Below are 23,882 nucleotides of genomic sequence, written 5' to 3'. Positions count from 1 at the left end.
TGAGGTTGTGAAAAGGCCAAGCTATATGTTCTAGAGGGGGGGTGAATAGGACAATGCCAAATAAAAACTTATAAAAGCGGAATAATAAAGAAAATAATAGCCAAATTAAATAACAATGCAGGAAAGTAAAACAACTTCAAAATTCAGATCTTGAGAGGTTGATACAAACATTATTCTAAGGACAACCTTACACCAAAAATAGAGTTTATGGTAGGACAACCTTATTTCTAGAAAGGTCTTTGTATCAAGTCTTAAATCGAAGAGGAATACAGAATTAAATACAAACTGAAATGAAATAACTTGTAATTAAAAAAGTATTGTTCTAGGGATAGCCATACACCATAAAAATGGCAGGGCAACCTTGCTGGAACAACTTTCAAATGAAATTGAAAATCAAGCTTATAAAGGAATAGCAGAAGGTAAATTCTAAGCTATTACAACATTCTCACAAAGCTTAAAATAATTACAACATTCACCACCATACATACATCCCACAAAAATTAATTAAAAGATTAAAAGAATAAATCAATCAACCACAACTCAAGGGATTATAGTGGTTCGCCTATGTGTTCACCAACTGTTATACAACAGCCACACAAAAAGTTACTCCACTCCTAATATCCTCACACAGGGGATATTAGCGTTCACTAAAAATAGGTTTTCCCAGGTTCACCCAAAACCCTTACAATTGTGTCTTTGTATGTGGGCTTACACAATTAAAAAAAAACCCACTTCTGAGTTTTCCTGGCTTTCCTCAGATAACCAAAATAACAAGATTTTTCTGGCAAATCTTGAAAGAAACCAAAATAATAGAAAGGAATTTACAATATGTAAAATACCTGAAAATCTCCTTCGTTGTAGCAGCCCGGTAGAACCAAATCAAAGTAGATGATTGAATGTCCAAGTTCAATGTCCAGTACTCGATTACAATGGTTCTAGTTCTAATTGATTTTAAATTAAACCAAACAGGGCTTGCCTTAATTGATTTTGATTCCAAAGAAAGGGAATAATAATTCCTCTTTATCAAATCAGATTGGAATATAAGAAACAAAATCAATTAAAATAAAGCTAAGGAAAGAGAATATTAAATAAGCACACTTAGCTTAGATGGAGCATAGAATTATCTCTCAGAAGTTCGACGAAGATTGGCATGAATACTTTAATTAAATCGATGATTTCTTCTGAGATTCGTGCACTATTTATAAGTGAGAAGATCGGGTCTTCGACTGGTCTAGAGTGCTCTACGACTAGTCGAAGCCACAACAGATATTTGAAAAATCCGGCGGGATTTGCTCTGACCGTTCTACGACTGGTCGTAGGTCACCTACGACTGGTCGTAGGTTTCCTTCGACTAGTCGTAGGTCCTGCAAAGGTTCGCTGGACTTCGAGTCGTAGATTATACGACTGGTCGAAGATCAGTCGACACTGTTCCTACGACTGGTCGAACAGATTCAAGGACTAGTCGAAGGCTAACAGATTTTATCCAGAATTTGTAACAAACTTACGACTGGTCGAGGAATTTCTTAGACTGGTCGAATCAAGTCTAGGACTAGTCAAAGGACACCTAAGACTGGTCGAAGAACAGACCAATCACATGAAAAATAAACATTCGGCTTATGTATCCGAAAAATGACCTACTTCTAAGGTCATCCTATGGTCAAACAAACCTCAATCATGAAGTATGGACATTGAAGCATTAGGAACAAGTGACCTTGAAGTATTAGTCTTGAAGTCTTGATGTAGTTGAACTCTTCATGTAACTCAATCTTGAAAGTGGCTTGAGTTTCAGCTTGAGTCTTGAGTTCAGCTTGACTTTCAACTTGAGTCTTGAGTTCAGCTTGAGTTTCAGCTTGAGTCTTGAGTTCAGCTTGACTTTCAACTTGAGTCTTGAGTTCAGCTTGAGTCTTGTTTATGAGAGAGCTTCACTTAGCAAGTTATATATAACAGAGTATAATAGTGATTTTGGCACTACAAATTTGACAACAAACAGGGATAGAAACTATAGCACTTACAATCTCCCCCTTTGTCAAATTAGTGACAAAACACATAACCATGATAAAAAGTAAAACAACTGGTTAGTACCTGCAAATCAATATTCAATTTTCAACATTCAACCAGTTTCAACATTCAACCATTATCATTCAACAAGATCAAACATATATTCAAGATCAAACATATATTCCCCTTGACACCCCACTCCCCCTGAGTAACATAACCAATGCTACTCCTCCCATAAACACAGTAAGAACAAACCATTCTCCCCCTTTTTGTCACAATATGACAAAGGAGAACTAAATAAAGGAATGAGAGTAAACATGAGGAAGTAAGAGAGTCATAGAGTTACTCAAGATAGCATCACATATACCCAGCATAAATATGACATTAAGAACAAATATCCAGCATAAAATCCAACTCAAACTCAATCAAACAAGAGCAAAGTAATAAAGTTATTACATACCAAAAGTTTCATAGAAACTAGTCAGAACTAGAACTTGAAGATGGAGTAGGAATAGAAGGATCAAGTTGGTGCATGCCTTTGTTCAAGCGCCTAAGATATTTGCGCATGTACTTGAATTGCAAATCATGAGCAACAGACATGTTTTCCAACTTAACATTTATATCCTCAACTCTACCTTCTAATGCACTCAGACGTGCATCAACATCAGATGGTACAAAATCTGGATCATTAGCTGAGTCAGAATCTAGTTCCTCAAAAATGTCATCCATATTAATATCAATACCAGCTTCTTCAGGACCACCACCACCACCACCACCTTATTCAGGAAGCAGATCCAACTTCATCTTATTAATATTTGTATTGTTGAAGATCAGATGATGGATTGGTGCTTCATCAACAGGCATATCGACTAACATATGAGTAGCCAATACAGTCATAAAGTATGCAAATGGAATGTCACTATGACCAGGATGGAGTCGAAATTGAAGAATGAAATGACAGATTAAGGATGGTAAACAAATCTGAGTACCATTAGAAATAGCATGGATAACACGAACCATAAATGAAGTCAGTCGATTTATTACCCGAACGAGGATACAGATTAGACACAAAGATTCTGGGGAACTCGTATTTGGGTAACAAATACCTTGCGGGGAGCGCATTCCCTTTTTGAGTCCATTGAACATCCATATTGCACAAGTCTTTAGTTAGCATACGTTTTTCAGCCATTGAGGGTTTATCAGTTAAGTTATGAAATGGAATACCCTCATCATTCACAGGAATTTCCATAAGGGCTGAAATTAAATGACGATCAACGTCAAATGGCTCTTCTCTAGTAGAAATTTAGAAAGTTAAATTATCCTGTGAAAATGCACTAATACATGAAAACATGGATTGGGCAATGGACCGGTATCCAGGCCCACCCCAATGCAATAAGTTAGTCCAACCTACAGCTTCAAGCATAGGAAGGATGTCAAATGGAGCAATGTGATTGACATCAGCAGGATGTTCAACGATAACCTTACAAGATCTAATGTCCCTAACAAATGATGGATCATCATTGGGAACAAGAAGATGACGTTTAGATATAAGGGTAGATCTGGAGGAAGAAGAAGGACCACATGAAGTAGTTTTTCTTCCTCTAGAAGCCATTTGCAACACGGAATTAAAGAAATAAAGAAGTTACAAAGGATTGAGAAGAGGGTTTGCTCAAAACAGATTTTTCACAACCCAAACCCCAAATCTCAATGATTTTCAAGATAGAAAGCTTCAAGAGAGAAAATGAAGCAATCTTGACACAAATATGCAAGAAAAACGGATTTGGAACACTAACCTTGAAGAACTTGAAGGATGGGTTCGACGAGTCGAAGTTCGGCTCCAAGGAGAAGAAAGAAGAAATGAGGAAGAAAGTGAAAAATCCCCAATTTGAAGTGAAACCCTGCTCCACGACTGGTCGTGGGTATCTACGACCGGTCGTAGTACGACTGGTCGTGTATACTCACGACTGGTCGTATAAACCCCAAAAAATTCAATTTACTTGCAAATTTTTACAAAAATTGAAATACAATCTAGCAAATATATACAATATTATACAAGAAGGCATAAATTATCAATTTAAAATGCACATGCCAAGATCAAATTTCATCTTTTTGAACCTGCTTTTATCAAGAGGTTTTGTGAAAATATCAACACGTTGATCTTCAGTAGGAATATATTCTAGAGATATAACTTTTTCTTCTACTAATTTCCTTATATAATGAAATCTAATGTCAATATGCTTAGTACGAGAATGCTGAATAGGATTTTTTGAAATATTTATCGCACTGGAATTATCACAATGTAATAACATAGAATCCTGTTTAATTCCATAATCACTTAGCATTCGTTGCATCCAGACAAGCTGTGTACATGCATTACCAGCTGCAATATACTCAACTGTTGAAAGTGATATAGAATTTTGTTTCTTACTAAACCAGGAAACTAGACAATTTCCAATGAAAAAACAACCACCACTGGTTGATTTTCTATCATCTAGATTACCAGCCCAGTCAGCATCCGAGTACCCAGCTAATTGAACATTGGTTTCATGAGGATACCAGAGACCAAGATTTACAGTACTTACGACATATCTAATAATTCGCTTGACACCAATCAAGTGAGATTCTTTTGGATTAGATTGATATCTTGCGCAAATACCAACACTTAGAGAAATATCAGGTCTACTAGCAGTTAAATATAACAAACTACCAATCATACTCCGATAAAGTTTTGAGTCAACATTTTTACCATTAGAGTCTTTTGATAGTTTCAGGGTAGTACTCATAGGAGTATCAAAATTCTTGCCATTCTCAAATCCAAATCTTTTGATTAGATTCAAGGCATACTTAGATTGAGAAATGAATATTCCTTCAGGTTGTTGCTTTACTTGCAATCCAAGGAAATAAGTCAATTCCCCAACCATGCTCATTTCGAACTGTGATTTCATCAAATCTGCAAACTCAGTAGTCAAGTCAGTACAAGTTGATCCATAAATGATATCATCAACATAAATCTGTACCATTAAGATATGATCATTATGTTTCTTAACAAACAGAGTTTTATCAACAGATCCCATTTGAAAATTATGACTTAAAAGAAATTTTGTTAGTTTCTCATACCATGCCCTAGGTGCTTGTTTTAATCCATAAAGTGCCTTTTTAAGCCGATATACATGATCTATATTTTTGGAATCTTCAAATCCCATTGGCTGTTTAACATAGACTTCTTCATGTAAATCGCCATTTAGAAAAGCACTTTTCACATCCATCTGATAGATCTTTATCTTTCTAAAACATGCAATGGATATAAATAGTCTGATAGATTCAAGACGTGCTACTGGTGCAAAGGTTTCATCGAAATCAATCCCTTCAATTTGAGTATAACCTTGTACCACCAGTCTAGCCTTGTTTCTAATTATATTTCCACATTCATCAGACTTATTTTTGAAAATCCATTTTGTTCCAATGATGTGTTTATCTTTAGGTCTTGGTACGAGATACCAAACATCATTTCTTATGAATTGGTTGAGTTCATCTTGCATCGCAACAATCCAGTTTTCATCAGCCAGAGCTTCTTTTACGTTAGATGGTTCAATTTGGGATGTAAAACATACATAATTACATATATCCTCAAGTTGTCTACGGGTGCGAACACCGGTGAGAGGGTTTCCAAGAATTTGTGTGGTTGGATGATCTTTAATAGTTCTCAGAATCAATCCGATTCGATGAAGTATCGGGTTTATCAATGATTAGTACTTCATCATTATCTGAATTAGAGATTGGTGTGTTTAAGTGATCATCAATGACAACATTAATGGATTCTTGAATCACACCAGTCCTTTTGTTCAGAACTCTATAAGCTCGATTGTTTAAAGAGTATCCTAGAAAAATACCTTCATCACTCTTCGTATCGAACTTTCCCAAATTTTCACGATCATAAAAAATATAGCACTTGCTGCCAAAAACTCGAAAGTATTTAACAGTAGGCTTTTTATTGAACCACAATTCGTAAGCCGTTTTATTATTATCTTTTCTAGTGTAGACTCGGTTAATAATATAGCAAGCTGTGTTGACTACTTCAGCCCAAAGATTTTTAGAGAGCTTCATGCTATTCAACATGACGTTAGCCATTTCTTGAAGCACCCTATTCTTTCTTTCTACAATTCCATTTTGTTGTGGAGTTTTGGGAGCAGAGAATTCATGTAATATTCCTTGGTCGGTACAGAACTTCTCAAAATTGCTATTCTCAAATTCAGATCCATGATCACTACGAATTTTACTGATTTGAGAAGATTTTTCAGTTTGAATCCTTTTGAGAACTTTTCTTACTTCTTCAAGGTTTTTAGATTTATCCGTTAAGAAGACTACCCAAATGAATCTGGTAAAGTCATTGACTATTACCAAGATGTACTTTTTACCACCACGACTTTCCGTTCTGGTAGGTCCTATCAGGTCCATGTGGAGAAGTTCGAGTGGTCTTGATCTGGTATTTGAATTCATCTTTTTGTGTGAGTTCTTTGTTTGTTTGCCTATCTGGCACTCACCACATATTTTATCTAATTTCTGAATTTTGGGTAAACCTCTTACAAGTTCTCGTTTGCTCAATCGATATAGATTTCGATAATGTACATGTCCAAGACGTTTTTGCCATAAGTCGGTCTCGTCTGTATGGACCATGTAACATGTTTGATTAGATGAGCTGGATTCACTAATAATATAGCAATTTTCAGACGTTCTATGTCTAGTTAATATTACAGAACCCTTATTGTTTAGTATTTCACAGCTTTGATTAGAAAACCGAACATTATGATTATTATCACATATTTGTGATATACTAAGCAAGTTATGTTTTAAACCTTCAACATATAAAACATTTTTAAACACCGGAAGATTAAAAAGTTGAACTGTACCTTGGCCTATAATCTTGCAGTTGCTACCATCACCAAATGTGACTGAACCATCAGTCATATCTTTCAGATCGGTGAATAAGGCTTTGTCACCTGTCATATGCCTGGAGCATCCACTGTCTAGGTACCACTTTGAATGACTTGTTGCTTTGAAAGCAGTGTGAGCAACCAAGCAGGTGACTTTAGGAACTCATTTCATAACTGTTTTGGGTTTAGGAACATAGTTGGTCTTCTTTTGTGTATACTTGTAGGAATGACCTATAGAGTTAGATTTTAATAGCTCCTTGAGTAAATCAACTATCTTTTCAGCTAGTGGATTTCGATTCTGATTAAAGTTGACATGGCTGTTTCTAGGTTTTTGAAAAGTTTTTGAATTTTTAGAAAAATCTTGATAAGTACTTTTCCCTTTTGAGTTTGAGGACTCTCCTTTAACAAACATAGGAGGAGTATACTTTTGTTTAGGAGGTAGATTTTTATCATAGCCCAACCCGGATCGATCGCCACATTTTCTTGATCCGGATAAAAGTTTCTCTAACTTTGGATCACCTTGGGCATATTTCCATGTGTCCTTTAAACTCAGAAGAGAAGATATTTCAGTTTTAAGATTCTCAATTTCAGATTTTAAATCAACAATTAGTGAGTTTTTGAATTCCAAATCACATTTTGATTTTTCAAAACTATCTGAAATTTTTGATTTTTCTAAGACAAGTGAATCAAAACAATTTTTGAGTTTAGAAAACTTTTCTTTTTGAAGTTTAAGTTTGTAACAATTTTACAACTTTCCTTATATAGGGCATTGTAAGCGTCTTGAAGATCATCTTCATTTTCACATTCACTATTCAGATTTTCTTCACTTGTAGAGTCATTATCTGAAAATGTGAATTTTGCTAGAGTCATAAGAGCTTTAATCTCATTGCCCGACTCAGTTTTAGAATCTTCTGATTCAGAAGAACCTTCAGAATTAGATGATTCATCCCATGTAGCCAACATACCCTTCTTCTTGGGTTTGTCCCTTTTAGGACATCTATTTGCTAAGTGCCCATATTCTTGACAGTTGTAACATTGACTATCTTTCAAAGATTTTCTAGATTTGGGTCTAAACTTCTTTTTATCATTTGATTTTTGAAAATCAACTCTTTTCTTGCTTTTGAAAATTTTGTAAAATTTTTTAGCTAAAAGAGCCATATCATCTTCTGAATCAGAATTTTCTTCTGAATTACATTTAGAAGATTTTAGCGCGATAGATTTACCTTTAGGAGCTTTAAAGTTTAACTCGTAGGTTTGTAGAGAACCAACTAGTTCTTCAACCCTCATATTATCCGTATCACTAAGTTCCTAGATTGCGGTTACTTTAGAATTGAACCGTTCAAGAAGTGAGCATAGTATTTTTGCACACACTTTACTTTCTGGGATTTTATCGCCAAGACCCCACATTGAGTTTACAATGTCATTCAATCTAGTGTAGAAGTCCATAAACATTTCATTTTCCTCCATATGAATTTCTTCAAATCTAGTTATGAGGAGTTGGACTTTAGATTTTTTGACAATTGTAGTACCCTCGTGTGTCATTTCTAATACATCCCAAGCTTGCTTTGCAGTATCACAAGAGATGATTCTTTTGAACTCATCCGGTGATAGTGCGCAAGTAATTGCATTTAGTGCTTTAGCATTTGCACTACTCTCACTTTTCTGAAGGGTGGTCCATTGGTAATATGGTGTGGTTTTCATAGATTTTGAACCATCAACCCCAGTAACTTCCATGATAGGAGGATTCCATTCAGTCATTGTGGCTTGCCACACATTTTCATCCATTAATTTGAGGAAGATCCTCATTCTGGCTTTCCAATAAGCATAGTTGGAGCCATCAAAGGGTGGAGGCCTAGTGACTGAAAGGCTATCAAAATTTGACATCTTAAATAGCTTAAATCGTTAGCTCAGGAATTATAACCAAAAAAAAATGAGCTATTAGGCTCTGATACCACTTGAAAAGGCCAAGCTATATGTCCTAGAGGGGGGGTGAATTGGACAATACCAAATAAAAACTTATAACAGCGGAATAATAAAGAAAATGATAGCCAAATTAAATAACAATGCAGGAAAGTAAAACAACCTCAAAATTCAGATCTTGAGAGGTTGATACAAACGTTATTCTAAGGACAACCTTACACCAAAAACAGAGTTTATGGTAGGACAACCTTATTTCTAGAAAGGTCTTTGTATCAAGTCTCAAATCGAAGAGGAATACAGAATTAAATACAAACTGAAATGAAATAACTTGTAATTAAAAATGTATTGTTCTAGGGATAGCCATACACCATAAAAATGGCAGGGCAACCTTGCTGGAACAACTTTCAAATGAAATTGAAAATCAAGCTTATAAAGGAATAGCAGAAAGTAAATTCTAAACTATTACAACATTCTCACAAAGCTTGAAATAATTACAACATTCACCACCATACATACATCCCACAAAAATTAATTAAAAGATTAAAAGAATAAATCAATCAACCACAACTCAAGGGATTATAGTGGTTCGCCTATGTGTTCACCAACTGTTATACAATAGCCACACAAAAAGCTACTCCACTCCTAATATCCTCACACAGGGGATATTAGCGTTCACTAAAAATAGGTTTTCCCAGGTTCACCCAAAACCCTTACAATTGTGTCTTTGTATGTGGGCTTACATAATTAAAAAAACCTCACTTCTGAGTTTTCCTGGCTTTCCTCAGATAACCAAAATAACAAGATTTTTCTGTTAAATCTTGAAAGAAACCAAAATAATAGAAAGGAATTTACAATATGTAAAATACTTGAAAATCTCCTTCGTTGTAGCAGCTCGGTAGAACCAAATCAAAGTAGATGATTGAATGTCCAAGTTCAATGTCCAGTACTCGATTACAATGGTTCTAGTTCTAATTGATTTTAAATTAAACCAAACAGGGCTTGCCTTAATTGATTTTGATTCCAAAGAAAGGGAATAATAATTCCTCTTTATCAAATCAGATTGGAATATAAGAAACAAAATCAATTAAAATAAAGCTAAGGAAAGAGAATATTAAATAAGCACACTTAGCTTAGATGGAGCACAGAATTATCTCTCAGAAGTTCGACGAAGATTGGCGTGAATACTTTAATTAAATCGATGATTTCTTCTGAGATTCGTGCACTATTTATAAGTGAGAAGATCGGGTCTTCGACTGGTCTAGAGTGCTCTACGACTAGTCGAAGCCACAACAGATATTTGAAAAATCCGGTGGGATTTGCTCTGACCGTTCTACGACTGGTCGTAGGTCACCTACGACTGGTCGTAGGTCCTGCAAAGGTTCGCTGGACTTCGAGTCGTAGATTGTACGACTGGTCGAAGATCAGTCGACACTGTTCCTACGACTGGTCGAACAGATTCCAGGACTAGTCGAAGGCTAACAGATTTTATCCGGAATTTGTAACAAACTTACGACTGGTCGAGGAATTTCTTAGACTGGTCGAAGCAAGTCTAGGACTAGTTGAAGGAGACCTAAGACTGGTCGAAGAACAGACTAATCACATGAAAAATAAACATTAGGCTTATGTATCCGAAAAATGACCTACTTCTAAGGTCATCCTATGGTCAAACAAACCTCAATCATGAAGTATGGACATTGAAGCATTAGGAACAAGTGACCTTGAAGTATCAGTCTTGAAGTCTTGATGTAGTTGAACTCTTCATGTAACTCAATCTTGAAAGTGGCTTGAGTTTCAGCTTGAGTCTTGAGTTCAGCTTGACTTTCAACTTGAGTCTTGAGTTCAGCTTGAGTTTCAGCTTGAGTCTTGAGTTCAGCTTGACTTTCAACTTGAGTCTTGAGTTCAGCTTGAGTCTTGTTTATGAGAGAGCTTCACTTAGCAAGTTATATATAACAGAGTATAATAGTGATTTTGGCACTACAAATTTGACAACAAACAGGGATAGAAACTATAGCACTTACAGGTTGACCATTGCATATACCTTCTGGCAAGTTGTTTATGGGACTCCCTAATAGGCGGTGTTGTCCCTCATGAGCACACAGTATGCATAGGATTGATACATGGCTGGATTGTATGACTCATGCATCTTGCATTATGTGATATGGTTACTACATGTCTTAGTGACATTAGGGCCTTGGCCTCCACTGGCACATCATGGAGAGCCGAATTGGATACCAAAAATATTGTTAATAGCATCGGGGTGCATTAGATGTCCTTGGGTGAAAATCTCTAAACCCGATGGTACCAGAGGATGACTCCAACATTGTGACTGAGTGGATACATGAGCGCACGAGAGCCGTATACCAGTAGGCCATGTCTCCCACTGTATTGTGGTTAGTTGGAAAGAGGTGTGACCTTACCCGCCTAAGTGAGGGGGCAATATCTAGGTTGATTTTGACCACCTTGAGGAATGGATCCGCTATCGACTAGCCGAGTTCGATATTGGTAGGCGGATAGTGAGGTCTCTTCTACTTACCTAGTTGTGTGCTCGAATAGGGGCGGCAAGCTGGCGTAGAGTGCGCGAGACCCTGGTGATTTGTCCAATGTGAAAAATACACTGATATTTGATGCTCTAATGATGAGCTGCATTGATATGTGGGTTTGAATGAGGACTGGTATGCTTGAGCTGCATCTCGCATCGCATGGCCTTAGTATGGCAACATCATTCACGCCTTATATTGCATGGCCTTGATATGGCTGATAACATTCATGCCTTACATCACATAGCCTTGATACGACTGATAGTTTTCATGGATTCACCAACATATTTGGCATTACTCTGATATTGCATTCTGAGCATGCTTATATTGCGCACACATTCTCACCACCCTTTAAGCTTTTTGTATGCTTATACATGACCGTTGCATGCAGGTGACGCTAGGACGCCGCATCAGCATTGAGATTGGAGCATGTAGTGGACTTTTGGAGCTTCCGATTCTATTATTGTATTTCCCTTTATACGCATTGTACCTTAAATTTTTTTATCATAGTGGATTTTATGATGGTATCTTGGTTATTATTCGTGGGTTATGCTTATTATGAATCAAATTGATGTTGAAAATTCTCCTTGTAGGATCCTAGGATCAGAACCTGGTACATGGATGTCGTGAGTTGAGAATAGGGCACTATGGAGGCTGTCGACGCCGGATTCGGCGATCGAGAATTTTGTGATTATGGTTTCCAAGTTTAGGGCGTGATGGAAGTTGGTATCAGAGAATAACTTGGAAATAACTCAGGACAACATCACATATCTACTATGATTTTAGGACAATTAGGTCCCGAGTGCGTAACCTTCCGATTTAGTTCCCTAATGTGCGCGCCTTCGAAAGTTCTCAAGGTTGATAGGTGAAAAGGCCTAGCTATATGTCCTAGAGGGGGGGGGGGGGGGGGGGGGGTGAATAGGACTATGTCAAATTAAAACTTTAACAGTGGAATTTAAATGAATAAAGTAAAGATAGCACTTTAAACTAATCACAATATGGAAATGTAAAGCAATTACAAAATCTAGTTGTTTTAAGGACAACCTTTCACCATAAAAACCAAGGGTTTATGGCAAGACAACCTTACTAGAACAATTAGAGAATTAAAAGCTAAAACTGTAAAGGAACAACAAGGAAATAGCAAGAATTTAAATCTAAACTATTACAACATTCTCCACAGTGCTTGAAATATAAATATTATAACATTCACATTCACGCATACATCCCACAATTTTGAATGATAAATGATATATAAATTAAGCAAACATTCAAACCACAATACACAAAGAATTATAGTGGTTTGCCTGTGTGTTCACCAACTATTAAACAACAACCACACAGATTGCTACTCCACTCCTAATATCCTCACACAGGGGATATCAGCGTTCACTAGGAAAATAGGTTTCATAGGTTCACCTAAAACCTTCATAATTGTGTCTTTCAATGAGCTTACATAATTAAAAAACCCCACTTCTGAGTTTTCCTGTCTCTCCTCAGATAACCACAAGATTGAGATTTTTCTGGCTTAATCTCAAACAAAAACCAAAATGAAGGAAATTTACAATATAGTAAAATACCTGAATTTCTCCTTTTGTAGTAGCCCGGAAGAATCAATCGGAGTAGAAGTTCAATGTCCAATACTCACTTTGAAATGGTTTTAAGTTCTAATTGATTTTAAATTAAACCAGTTGGGCTAGCTATATTTGATTTTGATTCCAAGAAGAAGGAATACAACAATTCCTCTTTTCAATTCATAGTAGAATATAGAAACACAATTAAATTAATAAAGCTAACAAAAGAGAATATTAAATATGCATAATGTAGCTTAAAAGTGAACACAAACTTATCTTAGAGTGATGCCTTAATTTTACTTAAAATTCGATATGAAACTCTGAAATTCGTGTTTTATTTATAGTTGCAGAAATCTCATCTACAACTGGTCCTGAGGACACTACGACTGGTCATAGACTGAACAGATTTTTAAAATTTTAAGCGCGATCAGATAAAACCATTTCAGGACTGGTCGTAGGGTGTCCATGACTGGTCGTGAGCCCTCCACGACTGGTCGTGAGAAACCAAGAACAATTGCTGGAATTTGAGTTGTAGGTCCAGGACTGGTCGTAGAATGAGTCGTGCACTATTCACACAACCGGTCGAATAGAGTCCAGGACTGGTCATAGCTCAACCAAAAAATTCTGAAAATTTGCAACAACTTAGGACTGGTGTTGGAATTTCTTGGACTGGTCGAGCCAGAACTAGGATTAGTCGAACAGAGTTCAGGACTAGTCTTAGAACAGTCCAAATACATGTAAAGTAATTCAATTTGAATTATATATATAAAATGACCTACCCTAAGGTCAATCTAAGGTCAATCATAGCTTGAAAGTGAGGTATGAACATTGAGACTTCATTTCTTTAGATGATAGTTGACCTTTGAAGATTGTGAAGTTTGAGATCTCTCTCCTTGATGTAACATTGAGCTTGAGATCTTCTAGAGCTTGAATTATACTTAATCTTGAGTTGTACTTCTTATAGCTTGAATTACACTTTACTTGGGTCTGGAACAAGATCACTTCTTTCGTTATAGCTTGTACTTGCATTTCTTGAAATGGTTTGAAGTAGTTCTTCGTTCTTGACTTGAAGAAAAGTGTTTAGAGAGGTGATGCAATGTCTTGATCATATAAACTAATAGGCTACACAAGACATAGATTGATGCTTTAGCACTACAAAATTTAACAACCAAAGGAGCATAAAACCATAACACTTACAATCTCCTCATTTGTCAAATTTGTGACAAAACACACTCCAAATAAAAAGCGAAGCACAACATGCTCAATAAAGAATCATGCACCAATCAATCATGCACCAGATATATATAAGAGAACCAGTTACAGCCTGGTTAAAGAATCATGCACCAGTTGCCATTAAGTAGCACAAATTCTTCCTTATTAACTCCCCCTGAGTAGCACACACATATATATCGTAGACATTAATGTTACTACCCTTCAATCCATATCCATTATCCATTCCAATCAATCCAAACTACTTGAAATCTTCTCCCCCTTTTTGTCATAAGATGACAAAGGAAGCCAAAAAAGAAATGGAAAAGGATAATAAATAGGAGTAAGAAAAGGATTAACTAGTCAAGATTTAAGCAAATTAAAGTCCACAAACCATTTAACCAGTTTAAATTCCACAAACAAAGGTCAGTCAACCAAACTGAAGTAAAATCAAAGTTCACACACCAACAAAGGTAAAATAGTATTAGAGTTAATACAGACCAAATGATAAAACACTTAATCAGATCAAGATGAAGGAGCAGGTATGGTAGGATCAAGTTGATGAAGGCCCTTGTTTATACACCTAAGATACTTGCGCATATATTTAAATCGTAGATCATGGGCAATATTCATGTTCTCAACCTTCTCCTCAAGTGCACGAAGACGAGCATCAAAATTAGATGTCTCATAGTCAGGATCATTAGTAGAATCAAATTCAAGTTCATCAAAGATATCATCCATATTAATATCATCAAGAAGATCGCTAGTTTCATCTTCATTCCTTGCTTCAGCTCCTCCAACACCAACATCCACTTGGCCAGGAGCCAATTCCAACTTCATCTTGTTAATATTCGAATTGTTAAAAATAAGATGATGGATAAGAGCCTCTCCAACCGGCATAGTAACTAACATATGATTAGCTAATACAGTCATAAGATAGGCAAATGGAATATCACTATGATCTGGATGGAGACGAAACTGAATGACGGAATGACATATCAATGAAGAATGACAAACTTTAGTACCAGAGATAATAAAATGTAAAACCCGAACTATAAACGAAGTTAGTTAAGTTTTGTTACCTAATTGAGGATACAGATTTGAAATAAAAATTCTGTGGAGAACCCTGTATCTGGGTAACAAATACTTTGAGGGGAGCGCATTCCCTTTATGAGTCCATTGTACATTCATATATACATAGATCTCTAATGAGCATGCATTTTTCTGATTCTGATGGTTTTTCAACTAAAGTATGAATAAGAATACCCTCATCACTGACAGGTATGTCCACAAGGCCAGATATCAGATGACGGTCTACATCAAATGGACCTTCTCTGGCATCAATTTTAAATGTTAAATTCTCAGATGAAAATTCAGAGATACATGCAAACATGGCCTAAGCAATAGATTGGTATGCAGGCCCACCCCAATGTAAGATATTAGCCCATCCTACAGATTGGAGTAAAGGAAGGATACCAAAAGGAACAATGTGGTCAAGATCAACAGGACGTTCAACAATGACATTGCGCATATGCAAATCCTGCACATGTGAGGGATCATCTTCGGGTGACCGAATATGACGCCGAGTGACAGGAGTTGATCTAGAAGATGATGGACCACAGGAAGTTTTCTTTTTCCCTCTAGCATCCATTTGCATGAAAAAACTTAAAGAATCAAGAAGATGCAAATAGGATAAAGTGGGGTTTACAAAGATCAGATTTGGGTGTAGAAAACCCTAAAATCTTTAAGAAAATTTGAAATTAACCACTCCAAGGAAGAAAATGAAGTGATTAGACATAAATCTACAAGGAAAACTGAAATGATGCACTTACCTTGAAGAATAAAGCAGTTGGTTACGACTAGTCGTGCCACACCCATTGGAGAAGAAGGAAGAAATGAAGAAGAAAATGTTTTTTCCCATTTTTTTAAAATGACCACCACATTTCACGACCGGTCTTGAGCTATCCTCGACCGGTCGTACCATGACCAGTCGAGCACATCCACGACTGGTCGTATATAAACAAAAACATGCATTTTTCATGAAAATTTGAAATTTAAACACATAAATTATCAAATATATATACACTATGATACATACATGCATGAATAATCAATTTTGAATGCACATACCAAGATTAAATTTTAATTTATTAAACCTATTTTTGTCGAGAGATTTAGTAAAAATGTCAGTAATTTGAGTCTCGGTCGGAATGTGTTTAAAAGATATTATTTTTTCTTCCACTAATTCATGAATGTAATGATACCTAATATCAATGTGCTTGGTACGTGAATGCTGGATTGAATTTTTTGAAATATTTATTGCACTAGAATTATCACAATATAATATCATTGATTCCTGTGCAATTCCATAATCGCTTAACATACATTTCATCCATACAAGCTGAGTACATGCATTTCCAGCTGTGATGTATTCAGCCTCAACAGTTGAGAGCGATATAGAACTTTGTTTCTTGCTAAACCAAGAAACCAAACAATTTCCATATAGAAAAAACCACCACCAGTTGATTTCCTATCATCAATATTACCAGCTCAATCAGCATCTGAGTACCCAGTCAATTGAACACTAGTATCAAATGGATACTATAGACTTAATTTAGCAGTACTTGTGACATATCGCATTATCCGCTTAACAACACTTAGATGTGACTTTAGGGTCAGACTGATATCTAGCGCAAATACCAACACTAAAAGCAATATTAGGTCTACTAGCAGTTAAATAAAGTAAACTACCAATCATACTATGATATAATTTGGGATCAACATTTTTACCTGTAGAGTCCTTTGAGAGTCTTAAAGTTGTACTCATAGGAGTATCAAAATTCTTACCGTTCTCAAATCCAAACTTTTTAATCAAGTTCAAAGCATATTTGGTTTGAGAAATAAAAATACCATCAGGTTGTTGTTTTACTTGTAATCCTAGGAAATAATTTAATTCCCCAACCATGCTCATTTTAAACATAGATTTCATTAAATCTGCAAACTTAACAGTCATGTTAGAACAGGTAGATCCATATATAATATCATCAACATAGATCTGTACTATTAAAATGTGATCATTAAGTTTCTTAACAAAAAGAGTCTTATCTACACTCCCCATTTGAAAATTATGACTTAGTAAAAACTTAGTCAACTTCTCGTACCATGCCCTGGGAGCTTGTTTTAAACCATAGAGAGCCTTTTTAAGGCGATAGACATGATCAGTGTTTTTAGGGTCTTCAAAACCCATTGGTTGTTCAATATACACTTCTTTATGTAGATCACCATTTAATAAGGAACTTTTTATATCCGTTTGATAAATTTTAAATTTCTAAAGCAAGCAATGGATATGAATAGTCTGATTGATTCAAGACGAGCTACTGGGGCAAAGGTTTCATCATAATCAATGCCTTCAATTTGAGTGTACCCTTGTACAACTATTCTAGCCTTATTTCGAATAATATTACCAAGTTCATTGGACTTATTTTTAAAAATCTACTCAGTTCCAATAATATGTTTATCTTTAGATCTAGGAACAAGATACCAAATATTATTTCTCACAAATTGGTTAAGCTCTTCTTGCATCGCAACTATCCAGTTTTTGTCAGTAAGAACTTCTTTTACGTTTGCCAGCTTTATCTGGGATGTAAAGCATATGTAGTTACATATGTCTTTAAGCTGTTTACGAGTGCGCACACCAGTGAGAGGGTTTCCAAGAATCTGATTGGTTGGATGATTTTTAATAGTCCTCAATTCAGAATTGTTTTGACTTGATGAAGAATCTAGTTTGTCAATTAAAAGAACATCATTATCTGAACTTAGGGCAGGTGTATTCAAGTGATTGTCTATGACTGCATTAATAAATTCCTGAATAACACCAGTCCTTTTGTTCAATACGCAATATGCGCGACTGTTTAAAGAATAAACAAAAAAGATCCTTTCATCACTTTTAGTGTTAAACTTTCCCAAATTTTTACGGTCACGTAAAATATAGCACTTGCTGCCAAAAACTCGAAAGCATTTGGCAGTAGGCTTCTTATGGAACCACATCTCATAAGCTATCTTACAGTTTGACTTTCTTGTATAGACCCGATTGATTATATAACATGTAATATTTATGGCTTCAGCCCAAAGATTTTTAGATAGCTTCATACTATTCAACATTACATTAGCCATTTCTTGAAGCACTCTATTTTTTTCTTTCTACAATTCCATTTTGTTGCGGAGTTTTGGGTGCAAAGAATTCATGTAATATCCCCTGATCGCTACAAAACTTCTCAAAATTGCTATTTTTAAATTCTGATCTATGATCACTACTGATCTTATTAGCATGAGAACCTTTTTCAGTTTGGATCTGTTTGAGAATCGTTTTTACTTCATCAAGGGTATCTGATTTATCCGTTAAGAAAGTTACCCAAGTGAATCTGGTATAATCATCCACGATCACCAGTATGTATTTTTTTCACCTCGACTCTCCATCGTGGTTGGTCCTTTTAGATCCATATGGAGAAGCTCGAGTGGTTTTGATGTGACATTGGAGTTCAACTTTTTGTGAGCACTCCTAGTTTACATTCGTCGCATATTTTGTCTACTTTATGTATTCTAGGTAGACCTTTTATTAGTTCTCTTTTGCTCAATATATATGGATTATGGTAGTATAGATGTCCTAGGTGTTTATACCATAATTTAGTCTCATCGGTATGGACCATGTAATACAATTGATTAGATGAGCTAGAATCACTTATGATGTAGCAGTTTTCAGACGTTCTACGACCAGCTAATATTACTGAACTATTTTTGTTTAAAATTTTACACCCTAGGTTAGAAAACTTAACACTATGATTTTTATCACATATTTGAGAAATGCTTAACAAGTTATGTTTTAACCCTTCAACGTACAAAATATTCTTAAATAAGGGGAGGTTAGAAAGTTGAACCGTACCCTGACCAATAATCCTGCAGTTGTTGTCATCACCGAATGTGACTGAACCATCAGCCATGTCTTTGAGATCGGTGAATAGACCTTTATCACCAGTTATATGCCTTGACCATCCACTGTTTAAGTACCACTTTGTATGGTTTGAAGCTTTGAAAGTCGTGTGGGAAACCAAGCAAGTAACCTTAGGAACCCATTTCATAACTGTTTTGGGTTTAGGAGTATAGTTGGTCTTCTTGTATTTGTAATAGTTGTAGGAATGACCCATTAAGTTAGATTTTAAGAGCTCCTTAAGCAAATCAACTATCTTTTTAGCCAAAGGGTTTTGATTCTGATTTTTATAGTTGATATAATTACTTTTAGGTTTGAAAGATTGAAAAGTTTTAACATTTTTAGAAAACTTTCGATTTGAACTATTTCCTTTTGAGTTTGAAGATTCTCCTTTCACAAACTAAGGAAAAGTATTCTTCTATTTAGGAGGAACATTTTTATCATAGCCCAAACCAGATCGGTCGCCACATTTTCTTGATCCAGACAAAAGTTTTTCTAACTTTGGATCACCTTGGGCATATCTCCATGTTTCCTTTAAACTCAAAAGACAAGAGACTTCAAGTTTTAGTTTTTCATTTTCAGATTTTAGATTTTCAATCAAGGAAGTTTTGAAATCTAAATCGCATTTTGATTTTTCAAAACAATTTGAAATATGGGATTTCTCTAAAACAAGCGATTTAAAATTTTCTTTAAGTTTTAAAAACTTTTCTTTTTGAAGTTTTAGTTTTATGACAATTTTACAACTTTCCTTGTATAGGCAATTGTTAGCATATTGAAGATCTTCTTCATTTTCACAATCACTGTTCAGATTTTCTTCACTTATTGAATCATCATTATCTGAAAAAGTGAATTTGACTAGAGTCATAAGGGCTTTAACTTCACTTCCCGACTCGATTTCAGAATCTTCTGATTTAGAAGAGGTTTTAAAATCAGAGGATTCATCCCAAGTAGCCAACGTACTCTTCTTTTTGGGTTTGTCCTTTTTAGGACACTTGATTGCTAAATGCCCATATTCTTGGCAGTTGTAGTACGGAGGGCTCAGATTTATGAGGTTGAGTGGGCCGATGTGCAAAGTAACTATTATCAGAGGAGAGACCGAAAGAGGCAGGACCCCTCTGATAGCTCCCACTAGCATCAACATCGTCAGCAGCAAAGGTGCACAGGCTGCCCAGCAGCACCAGCGGCACCCACGACACCACCTCAGAGGTAGTTTCTCGGTGCCTGTTATGGATAGGGCACCATAGGTGGGAGTGTCCCCGACTGCAGCAGCAGTAGTCGAGAGCACCGCATCAACCTCCACAGTAGTAGTTGAGATCCCCACAGCAGCCTCCATAGTAGTAGCAACATCAGCTCCCACCACCGAGGTCCCCATATCAGCAGCATCAGCACCAGCCTCCAAGGCCTTAGCAATAGAGGCAGCAGTTTCGACCGCCTTGATGACATCAGCAGCAGTAACAATATAAGAGGGGACAAGCACCTCCCCAATCAGCTCAGGCTAGGTTCTACACAACTCAGCAGGACCCGCAGTCATCTAGAGGAGTCGTTGAGGGTATACTACTAGTCTCTGCATGCATCGCCCGAGTTATGTTTGATTTTGGTGCTTTGCATTCTTTTATGTATGAAGAATTTTGCCATTCGAGTGGATTGTTGACAGAGTCTACTCGTGAGGGGTTGATCGTATCGACACCCTTAGGGAAGACTACAGTGTTAGAGCACTTCTGTTCATCTTGCCTGTTCTGGTTGGTGATATATTTTTACCCGTCGACTTGTTAGAGCTGTCGATGTTAGATTTTGATGTTATCCTGGGCTTTGATTGGATTGCCGAGTACCATGCCATCTTGGACTGCTCTGCGAGGATAGTCACATTTTGTATACTAGGCTTGCCTTAGTTCCAGTTCATTACCGAACCCAGAGGAGAGTTGTTATCTTGTCTCATGTCATGCGCAGTAGAGGAGCCCAAAGTAGTGAGCATTGATCAGTTGCCTATGGTTCATGATTTCCCTGACATGTTTTAGGAGATTCGGGGGTTACTGCCACGCCGGTATATTGAGTTCCAGATTGACCTTGTGCCTGGTACTGCGCCTATCTCAAAAACCCTGCATCGTATGGCACCGATGGAGTTGCAAGAGCTACAGCGGCAGTTAGACGAGTTATGTGAGTTGGGATACATCTGTCCAAGCAGTTCACCTTAGGGAGCACCGGCACTCTTCATTAGGAAGAAGGATGGCTCATTGAGGCCATGCGTGGATTACCATTAGCTCAACCGAGTCACAATCAAGAACAAGTATCCGCTCTCGAGGATCGATGATTTATTTAATCAACTGCAAGGTGCACAGTTCTTTTTAAAGATTGACCTGCATTCCGGTTATCATTAGATTCGGTCTGAGTGGAGGACATCATGAAGACGGCTTTCAGGACACGCTATGTTCGTTTTGAGTTTCAGGTCATGTCCTTTAGATTGACTAATGCACCCGTGGTCTTCATGTAGTTGATGAACGAGGTCTTCCATTCATATCTTGATTAGTTTGTTGTGGTATACATTGACGACATTCTAATATATTCAAGGACCCGTGAGGAGCATGCGCAACATTTGGAGATTGGGTTGCAGACCCTCCGTGCCCACCAGTTATATGAGAAGCTAGAGAAATGCAAGTTTTGGCATGAGGAGATGAAGTTTCTCGGTCATGTAGTGACGGGGGAGGGTGTCACTATGGACCCCTCAAATGTTGATGCAGTACGTCAGTGGGGCCAAGCCACGAACGCATCTGAGATCCATAGTTTTCTTAGCTTGGCGGGATATTATCGACGATTTATCGAGGGATTCTCCAATATTACAGCACCGCTAACCAGGTTAACCCGGAAGGGCATAGAGTTTATGTGGACTGACGCTTGTGAGTGAGCATTTATGGAGCTGAAGGACTGCCTCATGTCCGCTCCTGTCCTCACTCTTTCCTCTGGGAGTGATGGATTTGTTGTATTTACCGATGCCTCACATATTGGTTTGGGTACTGTCCCGATGCAGCACGGGAGGCCAGTGGCTTATGCGTCTCGCCAACTCAAGGTCCATGAGCTGAACTACCCCATGTAAGATTTGGAGTTGGCAGTAGTCATCTTCACACTGAAGGTATGGAAGCACTATCTTTATGGGGTTAGGTTTGAGCTCTTCTCCGACCACAAGAGCCTGAAGTACCTATTTTATCAGTCTGAGTTGAACATGAGGCGATGATGTTGTATGCAGCTCCTAAAGGATTATGATTTTGATCTCCAGTACCACCAAAGCAAGGCAAACGTTGTGGCAGATGCCCTCAGCCGTCAGCCACCAGGCCTGGTAGTGTATATAATGATTCAGGAGTGGAAGATGCTTGAGGATGTGGTAACATATGATTTTGAGATCGATCTGCAGTCTTTTATTGTGCAGTTATCAAGCCTCTCGATTCAACCTTCTCTTATCGTAAGGGTGATCAAGGCTTAGTAGGCTGATGACTCATTGTAGAGTTATAGGGCTGAGACAACAACTGAGAGTCAGTCAGATTGGCAGATTGGTTTTGATGGTGGACATCGCTTCAAAGGCCGATTATGTGTCCTGGATATTCCTGAGTTGCACAGAGATCTTATGATCGAGGCACATCGATTGCGATTTTCTATCCACCCTGGCTCGACGAAGATGTATCGAGATATGAGGTGACAGTATTTTTGGATAGGGATAAAACACGGGATCGCCAGTTTTGTGGTTAAGTGTGACACATGCCAGCGTGTCAAAGCTGATCACCAGAGATCCCCTAGCCCATTGTAGCTGTTGAGCGTCCTGACGTGGAAGTGGGAGCACATATCGACAGATTTTATTATGGACTTGCCGAGGATTGAGCGCAGTCATGACGTCATTTGGGTTGTCGTGGATCGCTTGACGAAGTCAGCACATTTTCTTGTGATTCGTGAGACTTGGTTGGACCATCTTACGAGGTTATTCATCGAGGAGATTGTAACACTACACGACATTCTAGTATCAATCGTTTCTAACCGAGACCCGAGGTTCACATCTTAGTTTTTGGGGAGCTTTTAGAGTGCGATGGGGTCTGTTTTGTAGCACAGCACAATGTATCATCTGTAGACTAATGGCCAGACTGAGAAGGTCAACCAGATCCTTGAGGATATGTTTCGAGCCTACGTGATTAACTTTGGGGGTAGTTGGGATGAGTATCGACGATTGGCTGAGTTCGCATACAACAATAGTTATCAGGCGGCCATTAGTATGACTCCTTTTGAGGCACTATATGGCAGACTATAAAGATCATTGAGTTGTTGGACCGAGGTTGGAGAGCAACGTATCCTAGGTTCTGAGCTTGTGCAGCAGACATCAAAGGCTATCGATATTATCAGGCAGAGGATATGCACAGATCAGAGCCGACAAAAGAGCTTTAATGATCGTCGGCGTCATCCCTTGGAGTTTTATGTTGGGGATAGAGTGTATCTCAAGGTCTCGCCCATGAAGGGCGTAGTTTGATTCAGAGTGAAGGACAAACTTGCCCTGAAATTCATAGGACCTTTCGAGATCACTAGGCGCATTGGCGCCGTGGCCTATCGACTTGCCTTGCCATCTTAGTTGTTTGGTGTCCACAGCATTTTTCGTGCCTCTATGCTGAAGAAGTGTGGGTCAGACGTAGTTCCTGGGATCGATTGGCAGCCGCTGGATGTTTGTGAGGACGCTTCTTACATTGAGCAGTCAGTTCGTATC

The sequence above is a fragment of the Magnolia sinica genome, chromosome 6 (assembly GCF_029962835.1).
Source record: "Magnolia sinica isolate HGM2019 chromosome 6, MsV1, whole genome shotgun sequence".
Taxonomy (NCBI): Eukaryota; Viridiplantae; Streptophyta; class Magnoliopsida; order Magnoliales; family Magnoliaceae; genus Magnolia; species Magnolia sinica.
The sequence above is the reverse complement of the archived record's forward strand: the minus strand, read 5'-3'. Positions refer to the sequence as shown.